The sequence below is a fragment of the Pristiophorus japonicus genome, chromosome 18, assembly GCF_044704955.1.
Source record: "Pristiophorus japonicus isolate sPriJap1 chromosome 18, sPriJap1.hap1, whole genome shotgun sequence".
NCBI lineage: Eukaryota > Metazoa > Chordata > Chondrichthyes > Pristiophoridae > Pristiophorus > Pristiophorus japonicus.
The window spans coordinates 101,919,823-101,940,148 of NC_091994.1; the positions used below are offsets into that span (position 1 = coordinate 101,919,823).

The following is a 20,326-nucleotide window of genomic DNA, read 5'->3' on the forward strand; positions in this document are numbered from 1 at the left end:
TTAAGTACTTTACAGCCTTCTGGACTCAACATCAAGTTCAACAATTTCAAACCATAACCTCTGCCCCTATTTTTTTTCTTTTTTTCTGTTTTTTTCTCTTTCCCACTGCAGCTGTCGATGATTCGGCCCTCTCCATTTGCACCCTATCTACTTTCCCATTTCCATCTCCTTTTGCCTCGCACCATCATCCCTTTTGTCTCTTCATCTCTTCTGCCTTCCATCCTATCACAGACCTTCCCTTTTGTTCTTTCCTCTCCTCCCCCACCCCTTTCCTTGCCCCTTCACTTGCTTAAAAACCTGTTACATCTCTAAGTTTTACCAATTCTCCCTCCACAGATGCTGCCTGACCTGCTGAGAATCTCCAGCATTTTCTGTTTTTATTTGTCTGATAATGTTCCTGTGAAACGCTTTGGGGAGTAATATGTCCTTACTATACAGTATAAATGCACACGAGGCCCATACTTGAGAGAAGGTCACTCTGTGACCAGTTACCTTTATTTGCCAGCACTGAAGTGATGAAGGTGGGTGAGCTTCAGGTTAGGAGTGTCTCCCACAAGTTCACCACTTAGTGGTCAATGTTCTCATGGTGTACAACTTATGTCAGTTTATATATGGGTTACAATGACAGTTGAATAGATCACATCACCTCCCCCCCAAAGTCTTATTGGGATCACAGGTTGAGTCTCTCTGGTGGTTTACGCGCCCTTGTAGAGCGCCTGAGTTGGGGCTCCAGTTGTTGGGCGCTGGCCTGAGTGTCTGCTATTTGCGGTGTCTCAGGCCTGTCCGGACTGCCCACAGTGACTGGGCTCTCCTCCACTTGGTTCCGGTGTTCGGTCACCTGTGGTGGAGTGAACTCTACGTCGTGTTCTTCCTCTGCTTCTTCTATGGAGTTGCTGAACCTCCTTTTTGTTTGATCCACGTATTTGCGGCAGATTCGTCCATTGGTAAGTTTAACTACCAGAATCCTATTCCCCTCTTTGGCAATCACAGTGCCTGCGAGCCATTTGGGCCCTGCAGCGTAGTTGAGGACAAAGACAGGGTCATTGACATCAATACATCGCACCCTCGCATTCCCATCATGGTAGTCACATTGTGACCGGCGCCTGCTCTCAACAATTTCTTTCATGGTGGGGTGTATAAGGGATAACCTGGTTTTGAGCATCCTTTTCATTAGCAGCTCTACGGGTGGAACCCCTGTGAGCGAGTGTGGTTGGGATCTATTGGCCAACAGGAGGCGTGATAAGCGGCTTTGTAGGGAACCCCCTTGGATTCTGAGCATCCCCTGTTTGATTATCTTCACTGCTCGTTCCGCCTGGCCGTTGGAGGCAGGCTTGAATGGTGCCGTTCTGACATGATTGATACCATTTCCTGCCATGAAGTCCTGGAATTCAATGCTTGTAAAGCACGGGCCATTGTCGCTGACCAAGACATCCGGTAGACCATGGGCGGTTAATAGTAAATAGTATGGATGCATTTAAGGGGCGGTTAGATAAGCATATGAGGAAGAAGGGAACAGAGGGTTATGCTGATAGGGTTAGAAGAGGATAGACCGGAGGAGGCTCGAGTGGAGCATAAACACCAGCATGGACTGGTTGGGCTGAATGGTCTGTTTCTGTGCCGTATATCCTATGTAATCCTATGTAACGTAGCCCAATTTAGCCTAACCAATGAGATGCATTTCAGCGACAAAAGATCATTGCCTTCTTTGTAACTGCCCAGTACATCTCAGGCAGTCAAGAATTCTAGTGACCAGGGTATGTTAGGTAGAGCACAAGGTTTTCAGATTGTCTTCCCTTAAGTGACACCTGTTGGAAACCAGTGTCCCAAATCTTCTTGGAAATGTTAATACCTAAATTTTCCACTTCACAACAGCAGTTCATTACCTTAAGTAGATTGGGCTGGAGCCCAATCCACGACCTGCAGGCTGGTAGGCTTTCCGATCTTTCAGAAGGTTTAGGCAGCTGCATAACATCAACCATGGTTCTGTAATTAGTAAATGATGTACTAGAACCGGGATTTCCACAACTAAAATGATAGGGCAAGTTCACTGATACCATGCTCCCAGTGGCTGTGCTGGAAAGGAGTAAGGATTGGAGATAATGCTGATTCTCTGACCCACACTTCCTTTGAATGCTGCTTCTTGCAAGGGGTAAATTTACCCTCATATTACTATTTGAAGTGACGATTTTAGTTGTACAGTACTGGCAGTTTCTTGTGATGGAGCAGTTAATGAGGCTCACAGCCGCGAAGGGCCTGTGAAGAGAAGACTCAGAGATGATCGGATAAGTTATGATTTCAACACTGGTAACGAAGGGAGGAGGAAGACCATTTTGTGAATTTTAGTCACTGATATGAATCACTATAGGTGATGGATTAGACACAGAGATCGGGAAATGATTTGTAGAACTTAAACGTTTGAGGGGAAGGGATGAAAATGAAATAAATAAAAGAAATTATAAGGAGACAGTTTTAACAATTACAAACTAAAATAGTGTCGAAGGATAAAGATGAAAAGATTTTTCCCCCAAGCTAAATTAAAGATTATTGAAATACTGAATGCTTTGTCACAAGGAGATACTCAAACCAAATCAATCACAACATTTAAAATGAAATTAGATGAAAATTTGAAGAATATTAAAGGTAAGGAATAGGTAAATGAGAGTCAATAACTCTAACGTGGTTAGCGCAGATACTAGCACGATAGGCTGAATGGCTTCCTTCTGTGCTAACATTTTATGGTTCTGAGATTGAAAATAAAAATGGACAAAGCTCACATTTGCTGTATAACAGCTAAGTTACTTTTCACATTTGTGTATTTTTTTCTCTCATAAAGCAGGAGATACAGGGGCTTGCTGCAGCAAAACTGCAGAGTAAAGGCTCTGTACATCAGACACACAGGAAAACCAAGGTCCTGATAAAAATAAACCAATCTTCCCAGTGACAAGCAGTCAGTCGCAGTTAATTGCGGAGAAAAGGATGACACGTACTGCGAATTCTTTGATGTGCAATATGTTGTTTTTGCTCCACAAATCGACACAGGGTCTGCACACATGAATAATTTGAAATCTCTTTCTCTGGGTAAATGTATAAAACAAGATTCCCCACCGAGAGCAAAATAAATACTCTAGACATTGAAAGCATTGAGGAGAAGAAGCTGCCTCCTATTACATGAGCCCTAGCAACTGTTGGCAGCAGATATATGAGGTAATTCCTGGATATATAATAATGCTGCACAATGGTATCTGGTCATATACAGTCACTCTATTGATTTGTTTCTTGTGGTATAGGAGTATGGAACAGAGTTTTTATTAACAGTCCATTTGAACCATGCCATCTTCTCAGTGTATATTGAACTGAGGAACTGTTTTTAATCTTTCTGTTTTATGTGAACCTATTTCTCATCTACATGTTGCCCTTTGGAGAGAAAGCAGGAAAGGGGTACTGAGGTAAATGATCAGCCATGATCTTATTGAATGGTGGTGCAGGCTCGAAGGACCAAATAGTCTACTCCTGCACCTATTTTCTATGTTTCGATGTTTCCTGGCGACATCATCTGAAAACACAGCGTCAGTTTCCACATGTACACTGATGACACCCAGCTCGACCTCACTACCACATCTCTCGCCTCCTCCTCGGTCTCTAAATTGTCAGACTGCTTGTCCGACATCCACTTCTGGATGAGCAGAAATTTTCTCCAATTATATATTGGGAAGACTGAAGCCATTGTTTTCCGTCCCCGCCACAAACTCCGCTCCCTAGCCACGGACTCCATCCCTCTCCCCAACTTCTGTCTGAGGCTGAACCATACTGTTTGCAACCTTGGTGTCATATTTGAATCTGAAATGAGCTTTCAACCACATATCTGCAGCATAACTAAGACCGCCTATTTCCACCTCCATAACATCGCCCGTCTCTGCCCTTGTGTCAGCTCATCTGCTGCTGAAGCTCTCATCCATGCCTTTGTTACTGCTAGACTTAACTATTCCAATGCACTCCTGGCTGACCTCCCGCGTTCTACCCTACAGAAACTAGAGGTGGTCCAAAACTCAGCTGCCCATGCCCGAACTCGCACCAAGTCCCGCTCACTCATCCATCATTATGATCATCATAGGCAGTCCCTCGAAATCAAGGAAGACTTGCTTCCACTCTAAAAATGAGTCCTTAGGTGGCTGAACAGTTCAACATGAGAACCACAGTCCCTGTCACAGGTGGGACAGATAGTCATTGAGGGAAAGGGTGGGTGGGACTGGTTTGCCGCAAGCTCTTTCCGCTGCCTGCTCTTGATTTCTGCAAGCTCTCGGCGGTGAGACTCGAGGTGCTCAGCGCCCTCCCGGATGCACTTCCTCCACTTAGAGCGGTCTTTGGCCAGGGACTCCCAGGTGTCAGTGGAGATGTTGCACTTTATCAGGGAGGCTTTAAGGGTGTCCTTGTAACGTTTCCTTTGCCCACCATTGGCTCGTTTGCCGTGAAGGAATTCCGAGTAGAGCGTTTGCTTTGGGAGTCTCGTGTCTGGCATGCGAACAATGTGGCCTGTCCATCGGAGCTGATCAAGTGTGGTCAGTGCTTCAATGCTGGGGATGTTGGCCTGGTCTAGGACGCTAACATTGATCCTCCCAGGGGATTTGCAGGATCTTGTGGAGACCCCTGTGCTCACTGACCTACATTGGCTCCCGGTTAAGCAACGCCTCGATTTCAAAATTCTCATCCTTGTTTTCAAGACCCTACATGGCCTCACCCCTCCCTACCTCTGTAATCTCCTCCAGCCCACAACCCCCTTAGATGTCTTCATTCCTCTAATTCTGCCCTCTTGAGCATCCCTGATTATAATCGCTCAACCGTTGGCCTAAACTCCCTGCCTAAACCTCTCCGCCTCTCTAGCTCTCTTTCCTCCTTGAGGATGCGCCTTAAAACCTATCTCTTTGATCAAGCTTTTGGCCACATGCCCTAATTTCTCCTTATACAGCTTGGTGTCAATTTTTTTGATTTCATAATATTCCTGTGAAGCGCCTTGGAGCACTTCACTACGTTAAAGGTGCTATATAAATACAAGCTGTTGTTGTTACTGTGTGATTGTCAAGGTGAGAGATGTTGGCACTGGGGAATGGAATACTATTCCATTCCAGGCACCCAGTGTCAGCATCAAGCATTCCCAGGTCAGGTACAACAAGGCTAGATGCGGAATAAAGCCACCTCTGTGCTCTACAGCAGAGTAATGCAGACCCCACCTCAGAACAGCGCCCCATACAGTATCAGTTCTATTTCCCAACCTCATCATCATCATATATCAGTTCCATTTCCCAACCTAGTCATCCTGCTGCCTCTCTGAGTGAGATTACCAATTTAGTGCCAGGTTAAGAGCAGTTTTATGTTATGGGCCCATGCCTACTAGTAAATGGGTTGAAACTGCCCAAACTCATTTCAAGTAAGACCCTTTCAGTGCCTCCTACTGCCCAGTATCTCTCTGCATATAGAACGGAGGCTGTTTTCCTTTTTTGGACCTAATTATTTGGTTACTTTCATCTCTACTTTTTTAGGATTACCCCATTCCCTGATTCAAGCCATTTATAACTTGCAATCACCTGCCTATGCATACAGCTGTGACACAGACATGAGTTTGTCAAGGAAAAAAAGGCATGGATATTGATATACGCACCAGTAAAAATCGAGACACTAGTGCAGATGTGGGCATGAGTACAGGGAGACTATTACAACTATTGGCACGGGGAAAGATACAGGAACAGGTACAGCCGCAGACACAGGTTGAGATGAAGAAGCCCATTTGATCTCCTCCTTCCAGAATACCAACCATATTATCTTCTCACTACAGCATTCATCTGTTTCTTAAATGAGTTCAGTGCCCTGGCCTCAGCCACCATTCCTAGCACCTGATTTCAGCCGCCAATCCCCCTCGTGTCCTGGTCAATATTTATCCATCATTCAACATCACAAAAACAGATTATCTGGTCATTATCACATTGCAGTTTATGCGCAAATTAGCTGCTGCATTTCCTACATTACAACAGTAATTACACTTCAAATGTACTTCATTGGCTGTAAAGCGCTTTGGGATGTCCGGTGGGCATGAATGCACGGTCGTTTTTTTATTTATAAAGCACTACTTCCCCGACCCTATCCTAAACTTGCTCTACACAACCCTGAAATTGTGCCCCTTTATCCAGCAGCCCTGATGTAGCAAAAAGCATTGGCTTCAGTTTACTTCCTCTGTACCCTTGAGTATCTTATATACCTCTATAAGGCTCATTTTGAGATATCTATTTTCAAAGCAGAAGACCCCTAGTTGATCTAATCATTCATACCCAGCAGTAGAAGGTATAGACACAAAGGCAGGAATTTTAATCTGGAGCTGAGTCAGGAGTGGGGGGGCTAGAAAGTGGTCAGGAACCTCAGGAGAACGCATTTCCCTCTTGCCTTGCCGAACTTAACGGCAGGGCCTGATTAACATTTCAAAGCTCTGTTTCCCACCCGCAGCTAGCTAGATGGAGAGGCTGGCTGGCTGTGGGTGGGTAGGCCTGCAGCACTAGTGGGAACCCTAGAGGGTGATTGAGGGCCAGAGGGGGAAGATCGGAAGATTGGGAAGGCGATCGAGGGCCGGAGGGAGGAGGCCGGAGCGGGGATTGGAGGTCTCGGGGGACAATTCGGGGGAAGATCGGAGGCCTCGTGGGGGAAAGTCGGAGACCTCGGGGGAAGGTTGGAGGACATCGAAAGGGTCAGGGATTGTCTGATCGCGGGGGATAGGTAAGGCAGGGATGCTGGATCCAGCAGGTAAGTGTAAAGGCAGTCCTCGCCTGCCTTTAGCTGGTGGGTTTCCCGAGGCCTGGGAAACCCAGCCAGCCAGAGTTAAATTTGAAATCGTGGATCACCATGAGGCACAACAGTCTCATTATAATATTTCAATGGGCAACCTGCCTCCCATCTCGCCTCCATTAAAACCGGAAGTGGGCGGGTTTGGGTCGGGATTCAGTTTTTTAACTCTTTAACCTTCCAGCCGACCCCAACCCACCAGTTGTTTGGGGTTAAAATTACTCCCACAGATACAGGTATAGTCTTATAGTTACAGGGACAACTACAAACCAGCCATCTCTGCACTCTCTCACAGAGCTTACCTGTTAATTTGAATTACTGTGGGCTGCCTTTTACGCAGGTCACACGGATAAAACCCACACTGCACATTCAGTAGACATGTTTCATATAATTCCACATAGTTTATCCTTGACACAAAGAGTGGAATATTTCAGGCTACCGTCTGTCCATCTAAAAATGTTTTATTCTATTTGGCAACCAGAAGAGCTTGAACATATTTGCAATATGATGAGATTGAAAGTGCGTGTATTTATGAAATTTTCAACATGTTTTTCATACATCCAGCCAAGCAGAGCTGTCAATCCAAACTTTCATGATTTGTCTACAAGCCTTTTACATTCGCATCGTGCTGTGTTACATAGCGGAGAGACCCATTAAAAATACATTAATGACTTTGTTTTCCATGTCTTGTTTGTTCCTTGTACGCTTTCTTGCAATCTGGGTTTTCTCTTCATCTGGGTAAAAATTCGCATTTTTTGCTTGTTTTAATATTCATGCATAGAAAAAAAGGCTGTAAAACATGCAAAGTTCATTTATTATTTACTCTACCTTTCCTTAATAACATGCATTTTGTTCTGTTTTTATACTTTCTACACATTCTGCCTCCATTAGTTGCCTCTTCAATGATTAAGTAGCGCATTTGTATATAAATTACTATCTACAGCACCTTCAACAAACCTGCACCTGTCAATCAATGCAAAAGGAGCTGAACTCCGAAAGCTTTATTGTGCCCAAAGTCTTTTTAGTCTTTCACTATTTTTGGGGGGGTGTTATTGGTGAGTTGTTACTGGGACTTATTCCCAGCGACACAAATCACCTGTTGTTTTCCTGGTGATCTATGCCGCTGATTTCTCCCAGGTGAGGGACTTTCTTACAAGAGCCCCTCAAAGCTTCTATCAGACACTCAAACTGGAGTTTTCCACCTCTGTGTTTATCAGCCTTTTGATTTTCCTCCATTGGCAGAAGACCATAGCCTGACAAATGTAGAAGAGCAAAATCCTTGCCTCCATTTTGCAAGGATGCGCATCACCTGATCTGACAAAGACATTTTTAAGCAATAAAATTTAAATTTCCAACTTCTTTCTTGATTACACAGCAGGTTCAACACTTTGCCTTCTTAAAGTAATTGTTTTAACGGATAAACCGAAGTGAAGGGTCAAAAAGTGGATAGGAAGGACCTATTTTCCTTAGTAGAGGGGTCAACAACCAGGGGGCATAGATTTAAAGTAATTAGTAGCAGGTTTAAAGGAGATTTGAGGGGACAATTTTTTACCTAGTGGCTGGTGGGGGTCTGGAACTCACTGCCTGAAAGGGTGGTGGAAGCAGAAACCCTCACCACATTTAAAAAGTGCTTGAATATGCACTTGAAGTACTGTAACCTATACAGACCAAGAGCTGGAAAGTGGGATTAGGCTGGATAGCTCTTTGTCGGCCAGTGCGGACACGATGGGCCAAAATGGCCTCCTTCCGTGTTGTAAATTTCTATGATTCTATTTTATATTCTATGAACACTATTCAGGACAGCCACACATTTGATAAGCATTAGAGAGATGACAAGATAAATCAAAAAGTTAGGAATCACCAAACTTTGGAATTTTGAAAACCTTATTTTATTGTGAATTTTGTATTTGTTGAGGTGAAGCATGCTAGTGGTGCACTTTACATTTCAGGTGCCCAGTGTCATCATCAAGTACTCTGAAGCTTGGTATACCAAGATTAGAGGCAGAGTAAAGCCATCAATGCCCCACAAACCCCAGCCTTAGAAGAGCACCTCCGGCTACACCAGTGATATTTTCCATTTATAGCTTGGATTTTTAAAAGCTTGGGAAGAGCTCCATTGTTTTTGAGGTCCTGAGAAAGAATGAGATGGTGTAAGAGATGGGTGAAATGAGTTTCGATTTCAATACAGAAATTATAGATCTATATGGTAACTTGGTGTTTGGGAGAAACAAGAGAGGAAGTTCAGGGGGGCAATGGCCATATTAGTATGAATAAAACAAAGGGTAGCATGAAAGGCTGTGACACTGAACTTGGTTGCAAAAGAATCCTCGCACGTCATGGCTGTCGGCCAGCTGCTGGATCTCCTGTGCTTTCTCCACCCACCATCTATTCTTTAGGTCGCGGGTTTTTTGTTGGACCTCGGCCTTCAACCGTCTGTAAAGCTGCTTTGCTGCTCCCGAATTAGGTTGCTGCTTTAAGTTCAGAAATGCACCGCGCTTGTGGTGTATTAGCTCCTGGATCTCCTGGTCGTTCTCGTCAAACCAGTTTCCTGGTTGAGTGACCGAGTGTCTCTTTGCAGGCGCTGGTTATGGTGGCCTTGAGGGCAGTTCAGGTGCAGTGGGCGCTCTCCGTCACAGGATCGGCGAGAGTCGCCAGATTGGCGGTGAGGAGCTGGCTGTATAGGGCTCCCTTAACTGGGTCTTTGAGTGCCCCGGCGTTGATTTTTCTGCGGCATTGCTTCTGTTGTCATCGCCGCTTTGGGGCTATATTATTGTTTGATAAAGTGCAACATCCCCACCGGCACCTGGGAATCTCTGGCCCAAGACCGCCCTAAGTGGAGGAAGAGCATCCGGGAGGGCACTGAGCACCTCGAGTCTCGTTGCCGAGATCATGCAGAAACCAAACGCAGATAACAGAAGGAGCATGCAGAAAACCAGACTACCCACCCACCCTTTCCTTCAACCACTGTTGTCCCAGCTGTGACAGAGACTGTAATTCCCATATTGGACTGTACAGTCACCTGGGAACTCATTTTTAGAGTGGAAGCAAGTCTTCCTCAATTTCGAGGGACTGCCTATGATGAGGATGGTTGCAAAAGACAAAGGGGACCGAAATTGGTGAAGTGCCCCGCCCGCCCAAAGGCCACTGAGGTATCTGACGGTACTTTGGGCAGGGTTTTCATCCAAAAGGTCTTTCAAAGGTCGGTGGGCGGCAAAAGAGGGACTTCCGCTGCCAATCTGGGTGGCAGCCAGCGGGAGCTGCCCAAGTGCCCGACTCAATCCTCGGATCGCATTTGCCGCTGAGATTGGGATCTCCCGCCCACTGCCGCCCAGATTCATGGCGTAAGTCTTTTTTTTGCCGCCGGGCGGTCTTTCCAGGAGTTTTTCGTGAAAGTCCCGCCCAAAGTACCATCAGGATCTCAACAGTCTTTTGGGTGGCACTTGGGCGGACCTTAGCTTCCACCAAATTCAGGGCCAAAGATTTTTAATAGCTTTGCTCCTGAATGTCCATAGCCATTCTGGTATACTCTCACCATAACTTCATTGGGAGTAGCCCAAGGATAGCCATAATCTAGTCTGTGACTTAGATGTTACATAGAATTACATAAATTATACAGCACAGAAACAGGTCATTCGGCCCAACCAATCCATGCTCTACTTGAGCCTTCTCTCATCCTTCCTTATCTAACTCTATCAGTGTAACCCTCTATTCCAGTCTCCCTCATATGCTTATCTAGCTTCCCCTTAAATGCGTCTATACTATTTGCCGCCATCACTCCCTGTGGTAGCGAGTTCCACATTCTCACCATTTCTGGATATGCCGGGTCACAATTTTGTGGGATGATCTTTTGGGAATGAAGCCGCTCCCCACAATTTAAAAGACCATCATTGGAAGGGGTGGGGGGGGTTGAGAGGATTCCCCATGTCGGGAATTCCCATGCCCATAGTCTTCAGCGGGATCCAGCATATGGTTGGTGGAGGTGTGCCTAATCAGACCATGGCATTTCAGATAAAACATGTGTTCAAAGTTATATGGGGTTTTAATAGAGTAAATAGGGAGAAAAGGAATTAACTTTAGTAATAATGAATGTAACACCTTTCACATCCTTAAAACATCGTAAAATGATTCACAGCCAATAAATTACATTTGAAGGGTAGTACCATTTTGCAAATGCAGCAGCCAATCTACACACAGCAAGCTCCCACAAATATGGATATGAGCAGTTCATTTTTTTTATGGCATTGGTTGAGATGGATGAATATTGGCCAGAACACCAGGAAACCTCCCTGCTCTTCTTCAGATAGTATCATGGGCCTGTTACATTCACATAATAGGCAAACGGAGTCTCAACGTAATGTCTCATCTGAAAGTCGGATGAAATCTTTCTCCGTCTGTCAGCAATAAGGTCCTCTGTGAATCAATTTAGTTAGCTGCAAATGGGCTTGGGCCCACAGCACAAACTGTCCTAATTCATGGCTAATTGGCAAATTCGTTCAGAGATGCTGCAGGATGCTTACTGTGGTAAATGAAACATTTCATACTTCTGCTTTAAGGGGCGCTGTTGTGAATTTGGGGCTAAGCTCACTCCATTTTGTATCTGCAGCTAAATCAGACCAAATCCCTTTTCACCAAGGATATCTCTTGACATTGTTGTCAGACCAGGGGCAGCAGCGGGGCCCGCCTGGAGATACAGGCAGGATCCCTGAAAAGGAGCCAAGTCTTTTTCTTTAAAAAATCATTTGTGTCCCCCTCCTTGGGGCAGCTAAGTTGCTTTTCCTGGCAGGGTCTCTAACACCCGCCACCAGCCAGGCTACCTACACCAGACCCGGTGTGTATGTAATGGCGAGCATTCTAGATTCACCCTTACTAGCATGGGCATCCACCAATTCCAGTCAAAAGAAGGGGCATCCCCTTGACCCCATAAACTTTGGCAATGACAGTGGCAGAGGTCCTAGGCAGGCACATTGCAGCACTCTCTTCTCACATGATAGAATTTTGGAGCCTTAATGTTTAATTCTATAAATAAACTAACATGGATTTAACTCTGGAACAACTAGTGATGATGTGTAGTTGACAATGAAGTAACATTCTTGTAGAAAAAGTCAAGGGCTTCACACAATGTGCAGCACTTTAATGGTACAATCAAGTAGTATTCTCCTACAACAGTGCCTGCACAGCACAGAGTATCTGAAAGGTCCTTGTCACAGGCCCAATGCAAACACAGAGCAATAGGTTTGTGTCAGATAGATAATGGACAGCATGATACAACCTCATTTGCCAGCTCCATCTTGTGTAACTCTACAGCAATACAATATTGTGCTGATTGAATTGTTTCTTGATTAGGCATCTACTGTATCTCTCCCTCAATGTAAACTCCCCAACCCATGTTCACGGCCACCCCCTCAACCTTGCCATCTCTCGTGGTCTCACTACTCCCATCGTGTCAATCGCAGATAAGACCACTTCCTGATATCGCTCTCCACCCACATCCTCCTTCCACGCCCCCCCGCTCCGCGCCCAACCCTCAACCCTACCTCCTTCTGTGTCCGCCGCTGGAAAAAGCTCACTTACAACTGCACTTATGAACTATCAAATGTCCAACCTTTGGCCCTCCATTCACCATGACATTTCTGCAGCCACCGATCTGCCCAATCACATCCTCACCACCACCTTTGATGCCCTAGTCCCTATTAAAACAATTTCTCTCACCCTGGCCATTCCCCCTGGTATGGCCCTCATCTTTGCTCCCTTAAGTCCAAGAAACGTAGACTTGAACGGATGTGGCGGACAACTGATTTAGCCAATCACCGCCAGATCTGGCTTGACCACATAAAGCATCATCGCCAATCTGCCAAAATTGCTTATTATATTGGCAATCTGCCAAAATTGATTATTATTCCAGAATCATTCTGGAATGCAACGATAAATCCCAGCTTCTATTCTCCACTGTGAACTGTCTTCATAAACCCCTCTCCCCAGTCTCCACTCTCATCTCCAACAATAAGTGTAAGGAGCTCATGGACTTCTTTGCCTTTAAGATTGAGACCATCCATTCAGCTACCTCTTCCCTTCCTTCCCCTATCCCACTGGGCCAAACTTCCTCTAAGGATCCCCCCTGCCTTAGCTCTGACCTCACATCTTTCTCCAGTTTCTCTCTGATCTCCCCTCATGATCTCTGCAAACTCATCTTGTGCATAAGACCCACTTCCTGCTCCCCTGACCCTATTCTCACCAAACTGCTGACCACCCAACTTCTTTTTCTGGCTCCCATGTTAGCTGACATTGCCAATGGTTCTCTCTCAGGTGCTGTCCCCCTCTCCCTCAAATCTGCCGTCATCACCCCTCTGCTCAAAAAACCAACCCTTCACCCCTCCTTGCAAACTACCGCCCCACCTCCAACCTCCCTTTCCTCTCCAAAATCCTTGAATATATTGTCGCCTCTCAAATCCTTGTCCATCTTTCCCGCAACTCCATGTTTGAATCCCTCCAATTCTGTTTCCGCACCTGCCACAGTACCGAAATGGCTCTCATCAAAGTCACAAATGTCATCTTTTGTGACTATGACAAAGATAAACTATCCTTCCTCGTCCTTCTTGACTTGTCTGCGGCCTTTGACACGGTTGACCACCCTATCCTTCTCCAACGTCTCTCCACCATTGTCCAGCTGGGTGGGACTGCACTCGCCTGGTTCCATACTTATCTATCTAATCGTAGCCAGCAAATCACCTGCAATGGCTTCTCTTCCCGCTCCCGCATTGTTATCTTTGGTGTTCCCCAAGGATCTATCCTTGGCTCCCTCCTATTTCTCATCTACATGTTGCCCCATGGTGACATCATCCAAAAATACAGTGTCAGTTTCCACATTTATGCTGATGACACCATGTTCTACCTCACTGCCACTTCTCTCGACGGTCTCTAAATTGTCAGACTGCTTGTCCGACATCCAGTTCTGGATGAACAGAAATTTTCTCCAATTAAATATTGGGAAGACCAAAGTCATTGTTTTTGGTCCCCGCCACAAATTCTGTTCCCTAGCCACTGTCCGCATCCCTCTCCCCAACTTCTGTTTGAGGCTGAACCACACTGTTCGCAACCTTGGTGTCATATTTGACCCTGAGGTGAGCTTTTGACCACATATCCGCAGTATAACTAAGACCGCCTATTTCCACCTCCATAACATCGCCCGTCTCCGCCCTTGCCTCAGCTCATCTGCTGGTGAAACCCTCATCCATGCCTTTGTTATCTCTAGACTTCACTATTCCAACGCACTCCTGTCTGGCCTCCCACATTCTACCCTATGTAAACTTGAGGTGATCCAAAACTCAGCTGCTGTGTCCTAACTCACACCAAGTACCGTTCACCCATCAGCCCTGTGCTCTCTGATCTACATTGGCTCCCGGTTAAGCAATGCCTCGATTTCAAAATTCTCAACCTTGTTTTCAAATCCCTCCATGGCCTCATCCTTCCCTATCTCTGTAATCTCCTTCAGCCCCACAACTCTCTGCGTTCCTCTAATTCTACCCTCTTGAGCATCTCTGATTGTAATCGCTCAATCATTGGTGGCCGTGTCTTTTGTTGCCTTGGCCCTAAGCTCTGGAATTTCCTGCCTAACCTCTCCGCCTCTCTACCTCTCTTTCCTCCTTTAAGGCACTCCATAAAAACTACCTCTTTGATCAAGCTTTTGGTCACCTGCCCTAATTTCTCCTTATGCAGATCGGTGTCAAATTTTTTGTCTCATAATACTCCTGTGAAGTGCCTTGGGACGTTTTACTACATTAAAGGCGCTATATAAATACAAGTTCTTGTTGCATCTAAAGGCATGTTTCGCAATAAAAAAATGAACTTGTGTTAGCGAATCAACCAATGGGAAAAAAAAATCAGAAGATACGCTCCGGGATAAAAGCTTTTCTTATTTGATCTTGGAATGTGGGTTACACTAGCAAGGAACATAGGAACATGAGTAGACCATTCAGCCCAGTAATCCTGTACTGCACATTCAATTAGATCCTGGTTGATCTGTACCTTACTTCCATTTACCTGCATTCGTTCCGTATTCCTTGATATTCTTACCTTACAGAAATCTATTTTCACTATTTCACTCTTGAAAATTTCAATTGACCCAGCATCCACAGTCTTTTGGGAGAGAAAGCTCCAGATTTCCAGTACTCTTTGCTTCCTGATTCCACTCCTAAATGGCCTAGTTCTAATTTTAAGATTATGCCCATTTATTTTGGATTCCCCTACCAGTGGAAATAGTTTATTTTTGTATGTACTCTATCGAATCCCTTTAAAATTTTAAACATCTCGATTAGATCACCTCTCAACCTTGTAAACTCAAGGCAGTATTTATTGCCCATTCCTTGTTGCCCTGAGGTCATTAAGAGTCAACAACATTGTGGCATCGCAAATAGGCCTGACCAGGTAGGGGTGGTGAGTTCCCTTCCCTGAAGGACATTTGTGAACCAGCTGGTTTTTAGAGTTGTAGTCTCAAGGAGTTCAGACAAATGAAGATTGCACTGTGATGTTGTGTGACAGCCCAGAGTGATTGGAAAGTTTGTACAATGTGAATTCTTCAGCTCAGTTTCTGGAGTAGATCTTAATTTTGTGTAGTCTGTTTTTACATTTCTCCTGATTTTTTTCCCCCCCATTGGTCAACCTGCTATCACCCGTTTTATCACGCAAAATCAAGACCTAACTCTCTAAGTGTACTTCAAAATCCCTTCCATATTTTTAATAACTTCCGTAAGATCTTACCTGTTGGAAAAAAATGTTCAAGCTGTGAATTGAATGATGTCCCTGTTAATATAGACAAGTGGAGATGGTATAGCTCAGGTTAGCCTAGGTTCAGACTCAGTTTTTTACCCATTCAAACACCACTTCGAATCAGAACTCACTAGCTTGACCAGAAAGTAAACCTTGCAATGGTCAAGCAGAGGCTTTGATTCTCGCCAATGTTATAAACAAATGAGCTAGAATCTTGCTGCATGATGAGATTACTCACAGCTCTCTTACTCCCTCTAGAGTAGGTCCATATATATTAGCGTGTAAGCTGTACTTTCTCAATTCTCTCTCTGACTTGCCATCTGATAAGACAGAAGTAGGTTTTATGGACAAGCAGTCCCAGTACAGAACTTTACACAACAGGAATGAGAGCGCAGAAGCAAAAAGGCCACCATGATTTTTCATAAGTTAAAATTAAATGGAAGATCGTGCCCGTGATTGACCTTCACCCCCAAATTCTTGATATACGTGGCCATTGTGCAAAACTCTGTGTCGGGAATACTAACTCATAAAATTTAGCCAAGAGCAAATTCCCCAAGAAGCATGTCCTTACATTATAATCTTGACAAATTAAGTGAACTGGAACATTATTGTTTTGCATAAATCTACACAAAACTGGCAATTTAAAAATGCCACTATGCAATATTTTCCATATAAAACACAGATAATGCCTCAGTGTTACACAAGGCCTTCTCCAAAGGGCTTGGCTTTTAAACCAGAGCATTTTTTGTTAATGAGAACAATTAACAATGCAAAGTAAACAATTATGAGGCACATGGGACGCATAAAGGATCTGCATTTTTCGTCGTCAAATCTACAGAATCTCCAATAAAAGATGGCAAGTTGGACACTGGCTTTAAAAACCGCAGAATTTAAAAGGGACGGGGAATAGGGGGCTATTTCTCTGCAATACCATGAAGTTTGGTGTTAGAATCAGACCTGAGTCGATCTCCTGAAGTGAACACCTTTTTTTTTGCTTGCCAATAGGGGCTGGAGTTTGCAATGGGTGCATTTACACTAAAAGGTTAAGGCACAAGATAAAAGTTCATGGGGTTGGAGGTAATATATTAGCATGGATAGAGGATTAGTTAACTACCAGAAGACAGAGAATCATGATAAATGTTTGGCAACCAGTAACTAGTGGGTTGCCGCAGGGATCAGTGCTGGGACACCAACTATTTACAATCTATATTAACGACTTGGAAGAAGGGACTGAGTGTAACGTAGCCAAGTTTGCTGATGATACAAAGATGGGAGGAAAAGCAATGTGTGAGGAGGACACAAAAAATCTGCAAAAGGACATGAGCTGTGAGTGGGCAAAAATTTGGCAGATGGAGTATAATGTTGGAAAGTGTGAGGTCATGCACTTTGGCAGAAAAAAAATCAAACAGCAAGTTATTATTTAAATGGAGAAAGATTGCAAAGTGCCGCAGTACAGTGGGACCTGGGGGTACTTATGCATGAAACGCAAAAGGATAGTATGCAGGTACAGCAAGTGATCAGGAAGGCCAATGGTATCTTGGCCTTTATTGTAAAGGGGATGGAGTATAAAAGCAGGAAAGTCTTGCTACAACTATATAAGGTATTGGTGAGGCCGCACCTGGAATACTGCATGCAGTTTTGGTTTCCATATTTACGAAAGGATATACTTGCTTTGGAGACAGTTCACTAGGTTGATTCCGGAGATGAGGGGGTTGACTTATGAGGAAAGGTTGAGTAGGTTGGGCCTCTACTCATTGGAATTCAGAAGAATGAGAGTTGATCTTATCGAAACATATAAGATTATGAGGAGGCTTGACAAGGTGGATGCAGAGAGGATGTTTACACTGATGGGGAGACTAGAACTAGAGAGCATGATCTTAGAATAAGGGGCGGCCCATTTAAAACAGAGATGAGGAGAAATTTCTTCTCTCAAAGGGTTGTAAATCTGTGGAATTCGCTGACTCAGAGAGCTGTGGAAGCTGTGACATTAAATAAATTTAAGACAGAAATAAACAGTTTCTTAAACGATAAGCGGTTAAGGAGTTATGGGGAGCGGGCAGGGAAGTGGAGCTGAGTCCATGATCAGATCAGCCATGATCCTATTGAATGGCAGAGCAGGCTCGAGGGGCCGTATGGCCTACTGCTGTTCCTATTTCTTATGTTCTTACGTTCTAAAACTTAGCTTTGGTGCAAAGCAGCTTCGTCTGTGTATCACCTTTAAATTTGTGTAAATTTAAAGTCAGGATAGATAAGAGCAGGGCAGTAGTCTCACCTCTATTCAGGAGTAAATCCAGTGTAGTGTCAAACCAGGTGTAACAGAAGTGCCCCGGTGTACCTTGGACCTCAATACTTTCAACACCTACCTGACATTAATTTTAATGCATGTACAGTACGCACGTACAGTAAACATGCAGTGAAATAGGATAATTCCAGCTGAAACCCAAACTGCATCTATGGGTTTCAGACCAGCAGTTGTAGTTTAAATGCACCTAGAAAGTTAAATTAAGGACAAGTTTTTTTTTAGGTCCAATTTTTATGTATTAAAGGGGCAATTTTTACTCCTTCAGGAAACATTTATGGAGGCTTGAGTTTTTACTGCTGCATTTGTGTGGAGGGGAGTGGGAGCTGGAGGTTTCAGTAAGGCAATGTTCAGGGCAATGTTCACTGAACAAATTGAATTAACTTTCTTTTCCTATTTGCCAAGGAAATACTCAGGAAAACCTGTTTTTTTGGTCACAGTGGCACACACAAGTTGATATATCTCAACACCATTTATGTCACAACCAAGAGATTTCAACAGGATTATCCAGTAAAATCTTGTAAGTGAAAATTTAAAAATCTTTTTTAAAGTTTTTTTGTTCAAATTGAGGGATTTCAATGCTGGTGAATACTTTCCATTTCAGTCATCAATGTCGGCATCAATTACTGCTCAGTTAGGTGAAGTACAATATGATACAGTGTGGCAGTCGTGGCTCAGTGGTAGCACATTCACCTCTGAGTCAGTAGGCTGTGGGTTTTAGTCCCACTCCAGAGACTCGAGCACATAATCCAGGCTGGCACTCCAGTTCAGTACTGAGAGAGTGCTGCACTGTCAGAGGTGCCATCTTTCAGATGAGACTTTAAACCGAGGTTGTGTCTTCCCTCTTAGGTGGACTATTCGAAGAAGATCAGGGTAATTCTCCCCAGTGTCCTGGCCAACATTCATTCCTCAACCAACATCACTAAAACAGATTATCTGATCATTATCGAATTGCTGTTTGTGTGACATTGCTGTGCACAAATTGGTAGCTGCATTTCCTCTTTTACAACACGTCGAAAGTACTCATTGGCTGAAAAGCATTTTGGGCATCCTGAGGTTGTAAATGGCCCTGTTTAAATGCAGCTTCTTTCTTTCTAAGAAGGAGATATTCCTGTGTTAGCTCATGCTGTCCTTCATATACGTGCTCCTTGGTGATGACGCAAAGCAGGAAGTGAGGCTGATGACATTGCTGATTCCTGCTATTACCAGGGATCTTGCAAAATCTTTGTTTTCTTAATGTTTAGCATTTTATGTAATTTGTGTTAGATACAAATAAAATGACCTGGAAGTGGTAAGAAGTTGAAAAGAAACTCAACCATGATCACATGGAGCTCATTCTCCACCAGGAAGAGTAGACAGTGTCTCCACGATGGCATTTAAGGTCATGTTGAATAGAAAGAAAGCATGGTGCAGAGAGTTGCACAATGTCATCTCTGGGATCTGGGTTCAAATCCAGCTCTATCTGTTGAAACGAAAGAAGCCAAAATTCCTTGAGTCCTGAGCTGTTAGCACGTGTAGTGGAGTGGAGCGCACATCTGCCCAAATGATTTTCTACAAATCGTGTCCCAAATTGTGGGGTCAAGGTTATTAGCATGGTTGGGTGGGTCACCATCACCTGCAATGCTGCTTAAGTGGTGCTTGCCCTGATCCCCCCCTTCCTAGGCTGAATAAACATCAACTTACAAAATCTTCTGCTCGGAATGGAGTCATTTACAAATACAGCAAAGGTAATCTATCCTTTCTGTGATTGATTAGCTTAGGCTGAAGAGCTTCTGGGGCTTTTCCAAAGGTCTCAATCGAACTCTTGCCATATCTCAACTGGACACTCACCATTGAGACCTTATAAGGGCAGAATGGGCATAACTCCTAAAGACCCATCCCATGGAAGATGCGGGTGGGTGAGCAGACACATGATCTGGCCAACATCTCACAGCCTCCTCTCCATTGGGCAGAATCATGGTGGAACCAGGTCCTGTCCAGATGTTTCACTGGATAAGAGGCCAAGATCTCATTGAAATTTGGGGCCTAAAGTCCCCTCTTTGTGTTGGCTGTATTTATTGCTTATAAATCACTGGTCAGACCCCAGCTGGAATATTGTAGCCAATTCTGAGCACCACACTTTCAGAAGGATGGCAGCGGGTGCAGAGGAGATTTTCTAGACTGGTACCAGGGATGAAAGACTTCAGTTACGTGGGAACACTAGAGAAACTGAGGTTGTTCTCCTTGGAGCAATGTGTAAGGGGAGATTTGATAGAGGTGTTTAAAATTATGAAGGGTTTTGATAGGGTAAATAAGGAGAAATTGTTTCCAGTGGCAGAAGGAACGGTAGCCAAAGAACACATATTTAAGGTAATTTGCAAAAGAACCAGAGGCAACATTTTTACGCAGCAAGTTGTTATGATCTGGAATTCTCTGCCTGAAAGGGTGGTGTAAGCAGATTCA

General features: G+C 44.3%; 1 protein-coding gene across 9 annotated transcripts in view; it reads left to right on the forward strand.

Moving 5' to 3' along the window:
• The window catches only part of LOC139229314 (butyrophilin-like protein 2), a 549,799-nt gene that overhangs the window by 302,392 nt on the left and 227,081 nt on the right, over positions 1-20,326 (forward strand). Inside the window, exon 1 of one of the 9 annotated variants that reach the window (XM_070861004.1) lies at positions 18,362-18,404. The exons of the other annotated variants lie outside the window; for them this stretch is intronic. The gene's annotated coding sequence lies outside the window, so the exon portion shown is untranslated. Of the gene's footprint in view, positions 1-18,361; positions 18,405-20,326 lie in introns of those variants that run through there. 9 annotated transcript variants of the gene reach the window in all.